The following is an 11,954-nucleotide window of genomic DNA, read 5'->3' as shown; positions in this document are numbered from 1 at the left end:
GGCTTAGGGTGTACAGCAATGTCTCTTCACTCAAAACACCATTAGGCTATACACTTCAGAGCTGCTTTCAGAGCAGAAAAACAGTGTCACAAATCATTTTGACGTGAGGCGACTCACAAGCTGCAGTCGAGTGTCAGACATTCCAACATGCATACTTCTGTTTATTCACACTAGCCGTAGAAAATGAGACCCGCAGCAGGACGGGACATTCCTTCTGCTGCATCTAATGAGGAGAATGAAGAATGCTGAGATCTTTCATGAACTTTTCCACTCAAATGAGTTGATATCCTTTATGGTCTGTGCATTTTAATCACTGATATGCATATTTTATTTGGATGTAGTTGATGATTTTTTTTCTCATTAAAGGGGTCAGGAAATGAGAAATCAAATTCACTTTGATCTTTTAGCATATAAGTTTCATAGCTTACAATGTCTTCATGATTATGAACAAAGCATTTATTTAATCAAGCTTGTTTGGATCTGAGGTGCCAGGTGACATCACCTGGGTGCAGTTGTTTGCATAACACTGCCTCCAGAGGAAGACATCCACAAATAATCACCTTCTCACCATAGGCTCCACCCACTTGCATTCAGTCACTTAACAGCTGATACTTGATTATGCTGAATGCGTGCGTCGCATCACATCAAAAGCAAATAGACATTACAATCACCGCTATCTTGTTTACACAGGATACAGTATACAGATGCGCATTCGCTTTTTGACACACTTCACACTTCCGTCTGTCGTCAATAGGACAAATGGAGTGAAAGAATGTTCGCTTTGATGCATTTGGTTTAAACAGCTCAATCGCGTCTTTATACAGATGGATCCTAGCGTAAGGAACAAGTGGATAGTTTATTTTTAATGCCATTCTGGATCATGTCTGAGGATTGTTCAGAGCATTTTGTTTTGTAAATGAGGTATAGTGTTATGGAGAAAAACATTTGTCAGATATGACTGCAGCTGCATCACAAACTGTAAGTAAATTATTTCATAATGCTTTGTTGGGAAATGACCATTTTATTTGATCATGTTGTCTAAACACTCACATGAAATAGCAAGGGGGGGCGTTGATACTGTTTTCTATGCAATGACGTTAGCCAATTACTGACAAGCCTTAAAGGCCCCGCCCCTTAAAACAGCTTGTTTTAGACAGAGGGTCAGAATGAAGGTTGAAATATAAATTTTTCCACATATTTAGTGAAAACAAACTTTATCAACATTTTAAGTAAACCTTCAGGAAAATATTTAAATAATTTAAAAATCCATGTCATGACCCCTTTAAAATGTTGCTAATTCACCAAAACAGTCAAAGTAAAAAACATAAGATTCAAGAACATGTACTTTTGTGTTCAAGACAGACAGTGCAAATGTAAAACAAAAATGACACAAGCCTCTCTGCAGTAGCATCTGTCATACTTTCTGCTTCCTGCTCAAATGACGCATGCTTTTAGATATTTAGGGTGTGTGAGGTGGGGCATTCACAGGCTCGTGCCCTACTGACAGCTGAGGTCACCCAGTGCTTTTACAGAGACCTCCGGAAAAACAGCAATGGTCATCAGACTGCAAGCTTAGTCTGCTTCATACAGCATACTGATAACAAGTGTCACTGTTGTATTTGTTATAGAAGTTAAAATAGAGACTTTTCATTCTAGACTTTGGTTAACTTGGTTACTTGTCCTTAAACTTATTTTTATTTTTGAGGAGACCTGAAATATATGTAGTACAGTATTCTACCAATGTTTCTCTTATACTGTAAAACTGGATGTGCATGAACAAATCCTTTTTTTTAAATTAAATTATAATATTGTCAAATTAATAATATATTATAGTAATAATATACTACACTATAATATAATATAATATTTCTTGAAAATGAATGAATATTTGATGAATGCATATTTATTTAATTAGTGTGCATTTGATGTTCTAATACAAGATTCACTTTTACCAGATCTGTTGTGGCAGACTTACAGGCCTATTCTTTACTGATGCCTGGAGATGAAACCTCTACTTCATCACTATCATTTTTAACTCTTCTAAATTTTGACAGAATTCAAGGCCTTTTATTTCTTTTGTCCCTGTGACAGAATGCACCTTCTGATATATCTGTGGCATCCAAGAAGGCACTTAACCCACTTCTCTGTCCTAATCCAATAAGGCTGCCACTCTTCCCACAGGGCACTGATAAGACAAGTGTAGTGTGTTAGTGTGTGTTCAAAGGTGATGTGATCCTCATACTCAATTCAAGCCTTTATAAACTGTATTCCCCTGTGTATATGTGTATGTGTGTCGCTGTACTAATTTCACTGTACTCTGTATAGTGACAATAAAGGATCTTGAATCTTGTGTGTGTACCTGGAACTGTATGTCTCCACAAGGATAGTAATACCAATAAGTTTTGACCTTGTGGGGACAATTTTTTTTTAAACAAGCTTGTAAATCATACAAATGATTTTTTTTTTTTTATAATCTAAAATAGCAGAAAGTTTTGTGTGAGGGGTAAGCCTAGGGTAAGGGGACAGAAAATACAGTTTGTACAGTAGAAAAGCCTATGAACATTACATTACATTGTTCCAAAACAACATGGAAACCATTGTGTATGTGTGTGTGTGTTTTCAGACCATAATCAATTTATTTCGTTTAAGTTCATTTGCCCATTTACTTTTTGTAATAACACAGTGTTTCTTATCTGCTATGACTATATTTTTGGTAAGTGTACAGTAACATTTTCCCACAACCTGTCATTTTTAACTCATAAATCTGTGGGTGCCACATGTCACACAGCAGAAAGGCATTTGTGGGGCTCTTGTGAGACAACCAAGGTCTGGTCATCCCCATAAAAATGGACATCTGATTTTCGAGCTCTGTTGTCAAGTCATACAAGATGACTTCAGTGAGACCTTCCTTCTCAAGAACATTTCGTGATGTAACACTTAGAAAGAACGGAACAGTGACAGGAATGTAATGAGAGGTGAGAAAGTGCTTTTTATTTATGTAATTGGATATTCTGGGGCTGAACTTTTTTCCTTGTCAGTCATGACACAAGGCACATGTGTTTAAATAAAAGAAATATTTCAGATTATTCTGAGCTCATACCCATATTCAACAGCAAATGAGAATAAGGCCAATCTAAAAGCTGTTGTTCATTGTTGTTTCTATTGCCATGGACACCACATTCTAGCATTCTAACAGCCTGACATTAGTCACTCACAGTGAACTGGTCATTGACAAACTGAGTTCAGTACATTAAAGGCATAGTTCACCCAAAAATTAATTGTCTTTAATTACTTACCCTCATGTCATTCCAAACCCCTAAGACCTTTGTTTATCTTCAGAAAACAAATTAAGATATTTTTGATAAAATAAACATGTTCAAGGCCCAAAAAGTTAGTAAGGACATTGTTAAGATAGTCCATGTGACATCAGTGGTTCAATCTCACTTTTAAAAAGTACTTTTTACTTTTTGTGCACGAAGAAAACAAAAAATAACATCTTTATTCAACATTTTCTTCGTTTCTGTGTCAACCAACATAAAGCGTTTTAAAGGAATAGTTCACTAAAAAATGAAAATTCTGTCATTAGTTACTCTCCCTCATTTCAAATATCTTTCCAAACTCGTAAGACCATCGCTCATCTTTAGAACACAAAGTAAGATATTTTTTATGAAGTCTGAGAGCTTTCTGACCCTGTTTCATGAATTGTACTTTATACATAGTTCCAGTAGATGGCACTGCTCTGCATCAGATCCTCAAATTAGGTGGATTGCTCATAAGATAAAGAAAAATCAGCGGCATATCTACTATCCAGTATCTTGACACTGACAGTGCTCTCGAGAACACTCTGATGACTCAGTTGTGCAATAGCATCATGGAAATAAAACATCCCACATACTGAAAGTGTGTTGGCCTTGCAAAATTTAATATAAGAGCTTGTAGTTTTGAATAGCTGCTTCACTTCAGTGATGTATCAAGAGCTGTTCTTTCAAACATTTTCATGCCGTGCATATAGGACAACAGGCACGACTACAATACAGTCACGTGATTTATTCTATTTCATTATGGCACCTTCAAAAGAAGGTCCTCACCTTGTCTGTCCAGACTCATTTGAGCTTAAAAATAACTATGGATTTGCTTCATCACCGGAACATACTTTTTAAATATGCTAATGCCTCTGATGTAGCCTTAATCACACACTCCAGTTTGCTTTAACAAAGGTTTTGGGGCAGCGCCAAATAGCACTTCAGTGTTCTTTGATAGGGATTGTGATAATAACACACCTACGCTTGCCTACCTTCACATATGCACACTTACACACTCAGACACACACCAGAAACATATAATACATGCCAATACGTGCATGCTAATATGTATGTTTGAATTGAATGCATAATGAATTGATTTATTAATAATGCAAAAGTATACTGTACATATTAAAAGATTAATCTGCAATATGCAGGGATGCGAGTGTATTGGGGCTGTGCTGTGTCAAGCTGAGTCGTCTGTTGCAGTGAATGATGCTCTAGTTGCTTCAGTGGCATGGTTGCTATGGTGAATTTTCACATGGGCAACGGTGGATTGCATGTTCTCTAGTGCCCTCCACAGTATGTCATGCAGCAAACTATGAAAATGCTTTGGAAAGAAAAAAAGGATGGGAAAAAAACTGAGGTCTTTTATGCCTCTCTGTGTAAACATGATGCCAGCACCTTGGATGTCTCTGCTCCTGAATCTCAATTATAAAGACCGTTTTCTTAGATTGTATGAACATTATTCATGATCAAACAAGACTAGAGAGCTGTAATTGCAAAAGGAAATATAATTGATTTATTTTTATGGATACTGTATGGATGTTATAGTGTGTCACACTAATTGGTAAGTATTGGGATGTATTGATTGAAAACCTGTGTGCAATGACCTGTGAAATGCCATATCTGTAAAGTCACATTTATGGCATCCTTACTCACATATTTCTTGAGTCGTGTGTCAATATAAGATTGACATTGACAAACTGATTTAAATTTCCATCAGTACACTATCAAACCGAAACCCATTGAAGGTTCATTTATATATAAACCTTGATATAAAAGTGCTGTTGTCATGTTGTATACATATTGCATAAAACTGTTGCATTTCAAGTGTGGAACACTGATAGGAAGCAATATATAACTAATTTAATTTCTAATAAAGTTTAATTTCTAATAAAGTTCTAATAAAAACTAATAAAGTTTTTAATTAATTTTTAAGAATTATTTATTTATTTATTTTATTTTTTTCCATTTATTTAAAAATGTATAAAAATCTACAACTATAAAATATTATTATTATTAATATTATTATTACAATTTTAAATTAAATATGTTTTTAGATGTCATTTATTCCTGTATTTGTGATGACAAAGATGAATTATCAGCAGCCACTACTCCAGTCTTCAGTGTATCATCCTTAAAACATCATTCAGTCAATGGCTGCTCAAGAAAAAAAATATTATTATTATTATTATGAATTTGATTAAAAATATGGTGAAAATGTGAATATAAATATGGTAAAAAACAGTTATATTGTAAAAATGTAATTTATTCCTTAATTCTCAGCAGCCGTTACTTCAGTCTTCAATGTCACACGATCCTTCAAAAATCATTCTAATATGCTGATTTGGTGCTCAAGAAACATTTATTATTATTATTATTATCAGTGTCAAAACAGTTTTTAATGCTTAATATATTTGTGGAAACATTTTGTTTCAGAATTCTTTGCTAAATAAAAAGTTCAATAGAACAGCATTTATTTGAAATGGTTTTGTATACATTATAGATGTTTTATAACACTATGAATATCTTTACAGCCAATTGTAATCAATTTAATGTACACTTGTTGAATAATAGTATTAATTTCTTTGGTGCACATTTTTATTTTTTATTTTCACATAATATATTTTAGCAATTTATTTTTATGACAGTGGCCCTGTCCCAAATGACACCCTAACCCTCACAGTCTTTCTCTGAGTCCGCACTTTTGTTTAATGCCCCTTTGACTGTCAGCACTGTTGCCAAATCCACTGTTTTCCCACAGAATTGGGCTACTTTAACACTGTTGCAGCAGGTTGTTTTTCATGTCCGTAGGTTGAAGCAACCCTAGAAACTTCCCCTGGAATGTTAATTTTACCAGAAGAACCCTGCCAAAAATGTTACTTCTGGAACACTTTGTTGTAAAACCTGGCAACCCTTACTGTTGGGTAGAAGTCTGCCGCGGAGCTCACGTCAGTGAGGCAGTGTTGCCAAGTCCGCAGTTTTCCTGTGGAATTGGGCTACTTTAACACTGCTGCCAAGGGTTGTCTTTCATGTCTGTGTGTTTTAGCGACCCCAATTACGTAATATTTAGCCCCTGGAATGCTAATTTTACCAGGGGAACCCCGTCAAAATACTTATATTTTATCCCCTGGAACATGATTTTTAATGGGGGACCCCTCCTCAAAACATGACTGGCTATTTTTGGGCTAGTTTTGAGTAGAAAATGGGCAGGATTTGTTGTGAATACCTGGCAACCCATACTGTCCGGTGCTCATGGCAGTGTTGCCAAGTCCACGGTTTTCCCGTGCAATTGGGCTACTTTAACTCTGTTGCAACCGGTTGTTTTACATGTCCGCAAGATGAAGCGACCCCAATAACATAATATATAGCCCCCGGAATGCTAATTTTACTATGGGAACCCCACCAACCAATGTGTATTTTATCACTCAGAATGCTCTTTTTAATGGTGGAATCCCCTCAAAACACAGTTGGGCTAATTTTGAGTAGCAATTGGGTGGGTTTTATTGTGAAAACCTAGCAACTCTGCATTCTTGGCAAAAGTGCGTATTGAGGGCGTATAATCTCAAACTTAGTTTGAGATCAAACAATAACTGGGGGACTCCAGTACCACCATGGACCCCCTGTGAAGACCACTGGATTATTCAACCATACAACCATGCATGCTTGCAGAAGCAGCCAAGCGCACACACAAGCACACAGTGTAAGTTCTTCAAAGTTTCTGTCCCTGTCAGGACGGTGCTTAATGAGTGTCATTCATGGATGAGCTGAAGATGATTGGGGGTCTCAGCAGGCCATGTCCTGTCTCATCAGTCTCCTGCAGTCTCAGGGTATCATGCCACTTCATCCACTTTCTGTCTATTATACAAGAGGGTCATTAAGTTTACAAAGTTGGAAAAATCTGAGTGTACTTAGATGAACCTATTTTGCACAAATTAAATTTTTGTGTCCCCACATTTATTTATAATAATGATGCATGTAATAAATTATATGCTGTAGGTTGTGGCTGACTGTATACGCATTACAAGATAATTATTTCATCATTTACTCACTTTCAAGTCACTCGATATGATTTGATCCATGCTGATTTGCTGCTCAAGAAACAATTCTTTTTATTATCAGTGTTAAAACAGTTGCTTAATATTTGTGAAAATATTGTGATACGTGTTGTTTCAGAATTTTTGGATGAATATTAATTTATAATATATATAACATGATACACTATAACATTTAACATCGTACAATATAAAATCTAGTAATATTCACTGAATAAAAGTAATCATTTTGAATGGTAATACACAAATCCAATTGTATGAAAAAACGAGCTCTCCTTTTGTGTTTCACAGAGGAGTACAAATAATACAACACTGAAATGACATGGAAATGACAGAACAATAAAAAATGTTTTATATAACTGAACGATTTATATCTTTTTTTTTTCTCGTGGGTATTTCAGCACTTGTGGGTTTGAAATGTTCCATTACAGCGTGTAACACACACTTACTTTACCACTCAATCCAAACTCTTCTGACTCTTATCCAGGCCAAGGCGTAACTTCCTACATACAGGCTTCTGCCAGTTCTGTGCCGTTCTGTGTGTGTGCTGCCCAGGAGGGGGGAGGCTAAGAAATGTTTTTTTTTTTGTTGTTGTTGTTGTTGCAAAAAGGCTGCTGCATGTTCACATGCATGAGAACAGTTTCTTCCCCTGCACGCAATGAAACTGTCTGCTGATCATTCCAAGCAAACACTATACTGTACACACTTCTCTTTAACATTACGGAAGGTCTGTGCAGAAACAAAACATGACATATAAACCAATAATTAGAGGATTTTTGTTGTTGTTGTTTTGTTTGTTTTTTCATTGTAAACGGATTTATTAATACTCTGATAAAAACAGAAGCTTAAAAATGCAAGTACAGCAATGAAGTAAATAATAGCTCAATCTGTCCATCTTTAGCTAACAATAAGTCTATAGTACTCTTAGTTAACATGTACAGAATTCCCCTCAACATCAATGTGGAAATGTGAAAACAAGCCACATATTCCATCGTAGCCTATAATATGCCAAATTTTAATAAAATAGTTCATTTGAAATGACCATTTGTGGACATTTTACTCACCCTCAGGCCATCCAAGATGTAGCTGAGTTTTTGTTAATTGGAACAGATCTGGAGAAATTAGCATTATATCACTCATTCATCAGTGGATCCTCTGCAGTGAATGGGTGCCGTCAGAATGAGAGTCCAAACAGCTAATAAAAACATCACAATAACCTACAAGAAATCCACATGACCCCATCAGTTAACATCAATTCGGTGTACATCAATTAACGTCTTGTGAAAAGCTACGTTTTTTTTGTAATAAACAAATCCATCATTAAGGCATTTCATCAAACCATCAACTCTGGCCAAAACATGAATCTGTTATGATTGGGCAGATTGCCTGTCAGTCAATCCTACGAAGGGTCAGTTGTGATACATATTGTGATATATTACAGTTTTTCACATTTAAAACCTTAAACCTTAAACAAGTTTAGGCAGTTTAGACACTGTTTGCAGATCTAATGCAATCTTTTTGCAAAACTCTAAACACATTCTCAGTCACTGAGACACAATATGCTCTGTGATGAACTTGTGATGCAAAACCCTAAACACAAGAAAGCAAAAGTTAAGCACAGCTGCAACACGGCTGTCATCGTTTACACACAATAATTCAAAATTCTTCACACTTGTTTCGAAATATTTAAGTTCAAAATATACGCCAGTTGAAAGTGCACAGAAGGCATGGGTGCATCTGCCAATCTGAGAGGTACAGAAGAGCGTGAATACAAGTGTGGAAAACAAATATATATATCAAATATATGATATACTGTAAGATGATTTTACTGTGCAGTATATAGCAATCACACCTAAGAAAGAAATCATACTTAAGTTTGGTGAATATACCACAAAAAAGTTAAAATACACACGTTTATGTATGAGTGTATATATAGATAGATAGATAGACAGATAGATAGATAGATACATACACAGATAGATATAAATATATATGTACACACGCACACATATACGTACATACATATATATACATATATACGTATATATGTACACACACATATACGTGTGTATTTTCCTTTTTTTTGGTATTCACCAAATATAGGTGTGATTATGTATGTGTGTACGTGCATGTGTGTGTCATATCTATATCTATCTATCTATCTATCTATCTATCTATCAATCTATATATATATATATATTTATATATATGTAGATTGATAGATAGATATAGATATGACGCACACACACATATATATATTATATACTTATATACACACATATATAATATATACTCTATATATTATATATATATATAGATTGACTAATGTGTGTATGATTTAAAAACTTTGTTTGATTTTGCCAGGAGAGTCAGGGGTTCAGTGAGTTTAGTTTGAACATTTGGATTTGTGTTTAAGGTTTTGAGAAAATCAGTGATGGTTTCAAAAAATGTGTTTTAGCATTTCAGAAAAACTGTCAAAATTATGACTACAAAATTATGAATACAAGGTCACATTGTAACATTTAAAAGTTATATGAGAAATAAAGCTGCATTATGAAATATAGTCAAAATGATGAAAAATAAAGTTGAAATTTTGAAATATAAGGTCACATTATGAGATATAAAGTCAAGGTTATGAGAAATAAAGTTGCAGCTGTGAGATATAAAGTCAAAATGATGGGAAATGAAGCTGCAGCTGTGAGATGTACGGTCACATTATGAGATAACGTCAAAATTATAAAAAATAAAGTTGCAATTGTGAGATATAAGGTCACATTATGAGATATAAAATCAAGATTATGAGAAATAAAGTTGCACTTGTGAAATAAAAGGTCACATTATGAGATTTAATCAAAATTAGGAAAAATAAAGTTGAAATTTTGAGTTATACGGTCACATTATGAGATATAAAGTCAAAATTATGTGAAATAAAGTTGCAATTGTGAGATATACGATCACATTATGAGATATAAAGTCAAAATGATAAAAAATAAAGTTGCAATTGTGAGATAAAAGGTCACATTATGAAATATGAAGTCAAAATTATGAGAAATAAAGCTGCAATTGTGAGATATAAGGTCACATCATGAGATATAAAGTCAAAATTATGAGAAATATAGTTGCAATTGTGAGATATACGATCACATTATGAGATATAAAGTCAAAATTATGAGAAATAAAGTTGCAATTGTGATATATGAGGTCACATTATGAAATATAACGTCAAAATTATGAGAAATAAAGTTGCAATTTTGAGATATAAGGTTGTATTGTGATATTTATATATTATATGATATTTGTGATATTTATTATGTGATATTTAAATATAATATACAATATATAAATATACACTTCCTCCAGTGAAAAGGTCCATCCCCTGTTGTCCTCTCATAGTAAAATCCACAATCATATGTGTAAATGATGCTTGATTTGTGTATATGGCTCCCCTGATTGCAACAGTTAAAAATGTTATAATGACTTATTTATTTATTACAAACACAGCTTTTCACTTTTCACTTGTATTCACTCACTTGTTTATTGTGATGCTTTTATCAGCTGTTTTATCAGCTCTCGTTCTGACGGCACCCATTCACTGCAGAGGATCCATTGTTGAGCAAGTGATGTAATGCTAAATTTCTCCAAATCTGTTCTAATGAAGAAACAAACTTATTTACATCTTGGATGGCCTGAGGGCCATCCAAATTTTAGAAACAGTTTTTCAACACACTAATCCTTTAACAATGTGGATTAGCACGCTTTAGTAAACAGAGTTGGGCCACTTGGAATCGGACTGCAATTATGAATGATTTTGGACTCTGATGAACTCGAGTGGACTTGGACTCTGATATTTTGGATGCAGAAAGTTTTTCAGAGTACAAATGAATCCACTTCATGTGTTCCATGAAAAAGATAAAAAAATTTGTAACAGTATAAAATTATTTTTAATAAACATCTCTTACTTAAACTCGTTTAGTTAAAGAATAGGACTCAACAAGGTAGACTCAGATCCAACACTAGTAAACAGCTAGATTTTATTTTTGCATTCCCAAAGCCTCTGTGAATCCTTGTAACAGGATTTGGGGGTCTCAAATGGCATGACCTACACTTTCCACAATCACTAGTTTCAGGTGTTTCAGCCGAAATGACACACTGCTATGACCTTTCAGCTATAAAGTTACGTTTGAAAGCCTGAGGATAACAGACAAAACAAAAACAAATGCCCAGGGTGAAAAGTGTAAATGGACTGTTGATCTTTTTGAAAAAAAGGTGAAAAGCAAACAAAACTCTGTGACGTGAATGAACTTGTGTCTGTTTTGAGAACATGGAGTTCTCTACATGCTGCACGCTGAGGTGAGAAGCATATAAAGCAGCAGGATTGATCTATCTACTGAGGAAGGGGAAGAAAACAGCCCTGCAGCAGAATGAATGAGAGTGAATGATGATGTCTACTACTTCATTACCAGCACATTTGCTTTTGGATGGGCTCTACAAATTCACAGGCAGACAGCAGCCAGACTAGAGTCGGGGGAGGTGTTTGGAAGCCCTCCTGCTGTATTTCAGCTGGTAAACCGGTGTCATTAGCTGTTTTCACACT

Source organism: Labeo rohita, chromosome 2 (genome assembly GCF_022985175.1).
Source record: "Labeo rohita strain BAU-BD-2019 chromosome 2, IGBB_LRoh.1.0, whole genome shotgun sequence".
NCBI classification, from domain to species: domain Eukaryota; kingdom Metazoa; phylum Chordata; class Actinopteri; order Cypriniformes; family Cyprinidae; genus Labeo; species Labeo rohita.
Note: the sequence above shows the minus strand (reverse complement) of the source record.